This window comes from Morus notabilis, unplaced genomic scaffold, assembly GCF_000414095.1.
Source record: "Morus notabilis unplaced genomic scaffold, ASM41409v2 Scaffold775, whole genome shotgun sequence".
NCBI lineage: Eukaryota > Viridiplantae > Streptophyta > Magnoliopsida > Rosales > Moraceae > Morus > Morus notabilis.
The window spans coordinates 31423-33922 of NW_010366162.1; the positions used below are offsets into that span (position 1 = coordinate 31423).

Sequence of the window (2500 nt, forward strand, 5' to 3'; positions counted from 1 at the left end):
CAGGGATGCAAGAAATACTCATGAACCGATCCAAGTTCCAGTTGGTCCGGTGACAAGGTATCGAGCTAAAAGATTTAAAGAAGACTTGAATAACCTAGTCCAAAGAGTTCTACAACAAGAAGAATGTGTGTTCACTACAGAGGTTGGACAAAGGCTAGTGTTGCTCATTAAAGTTGATCCGGAGGAGAGCTACTCAAGCATGGTCAAATTCACATGACATCCCAAGGCTCACGTGCATGGGGATGCTCCAAGGGGTTAGGCGCATATTCCAAGCAAGGGATCGAGTCAAAATTGTGGATTAAACATTTAAATTCCATAGTATGCGATTTAAGGGCGGAAGTGGATTCAAAATTCGGATTCCTTCCGTAGGATAAGCTTTAGGCTTGCGTCTATCTTGTTTTTAGGTTTATCTTATTTTAGGCTTCTATCTCATTAAAGATAGAATAGGACTTTTCAATTTTTAAACCTTTTCAGTTTGTTTTCGGCTATTTATGGCTGAAAAATGAAATTAATAAAAAGTTTTTGATTTTCATTCACTTTGTGAGATATTCTTCTTGTGTTCTTGAAGAAACTATTTTGAACTTATCAAGGTTTCCTTGTGGCGTTCAAACTTGACTTATCAAACAAATTTCCATACTCGTTTGTGGCATCTTCACCATACCAGGGTTCTTGCTTCGCTAAGCAACGGGTCGAGGTTTCCATTAGTTCTTGAAGATCTTGGATCGTATTCCATATTTGGCTACGGGTTTCATCACATCATTGGCGGGGTTCGTATCAGTTGGTATCAGAGCTTAGGATCGTCAGTTTTTGCTATCATTTTCTTGTTTAATTGCATTTTTTTTTTCTTTTCTTAGAAAAAAAAAATATATATATATATATATTGCCCAATTAGGGTTAGGGTTTTGAATTCGCAAAAGAAAAAAAAATTGCGATTATTGCTAAGTCATTGTTTTGAGTTTGAGTACAAACCCTATTGCTGAATTTGAACTCAACTAGGGTTTACAAAGTCGAAAAAAAAAATTCAGGAAAATAAGCAACCTCACGAAAACTGCTATAACTTTTGATCCAGGGATCGTTACGGGACGTATAATATATCAAATCAAAGATCTTTTCGAGCCCTACAATCTTCACCAGGGCTCGTCGGTGACCCTATTTTTGGGGCCAAAAAAACCTTGTTTTCCATAGTTTCGGAGCCTTTAAAGTTTAAGTGTCAAAAAAAAAAAAAAATTTCGTGACAATATTTCAATTTGTTTGGATTAAGTCTTGACTTGATTGACTACTGGAATTCCTTTTCTTATTGTTGGTATAGCTTCGAAAGAACTAAAAAAAGAATATGAGGGGAAAAAGGCAGAGTGTGTGAGCTTATTAGAGGGTAAAAGCCAAAATTAACTTGAGTGAATTCGAGTGAAACATGAGTGGTTTGAATAAGTTAGTCTTTGAGAGAAGCACTCCTTTTTTTTAATCATGTCACAGGAACCAGAGAAAAACACAGGCGAAGAGATTCCACCTACTCTTATCACGAATGTGCAAATACAGGCGTTAATGGGGGAGATGAAACGGATCATGAGGGTGGAGCTTGAACACCTACATGAGAGGTTAGATAGGGTGGAAGAGGGAACACCACAGATTAAACCACCACCGAATGCTCCAAGGAAGAACATGATGCCTCGAAAGGAGGTGGAGGATGATGGAGAGTTCGAAGGGGAAAATTTAGAGGACGAGTTTGATAGAATGTCAGTGGGCAGCCATAGGAGATATGGACGGAATAGAGAAGCTAGGGACCGAGCGGATAACAACTTGGGAAGTATTAAGATGAAAATCCCTACGTTTCAAGGGAAAAGCGATCCTGAGGCTTTTCTTGAATGGGAGAAGAAGATGGAGTTGGTGTTCGACTGTCACAACTACTCCGAACTAAAGAAGGTAAAACTTGCCGCAATTGAATTTACTGACTATGCTATTGTGTGGTGGGACTAGGTATGCATTAATAAATGGCAAAACGGAGATCGCCTTATCGAAACTTGGGATGAGATGAAAAGGGTGATGAGATGAAGATTTGTGCCGAGCCATTACTATCGAGATCTATTCCTCAAGCTGCAAGGACTCCATCAAGGTAACCAGAGTGTTGATGAGTATTTTAAGGAGATGGAGATGGCAATGATTAGAGCCAATGTGGAGGAGGATCGAGAAGTGACGATGGCCAGATTTTTGAATGGGCTAAACCGAGCAATTGCCAACACAATCGAGCTACACCATTATGTGGAATTGGAGGATTTGGTGCATATGGCAATCAAAGTTGAGAGGCAGATCAAGAGGAGTGGTCCACGACCAAGACCAGCCCCTCAAAATCCGAGTACTTGGAGGCCGAACTACACAAAGAAGGACGAGGATCCAGCCCCCTTCAAGGCTAAAACTGAGCACAAACCAGCCACCAATCCAGTAGCCTTTCAAGGTAAATCAACCCCTACTCCTACTCGTTCTAGTGAGATTAAGTGCTTCAAAT

At 40.0% G+C, this 2500-nt stretch overlaps 1 pseudogene; it reads left to right on the plus strand.

Annotated features, from left to right (window-relative positions):
- The first annotated feature begins 1464 nt into the window (after window positions 1-1464).
- Window positions 1465-2500, plus strand: part of LOC112093833 — a 4380-nt pseudogene continuing 3344 nt past the window's right edge.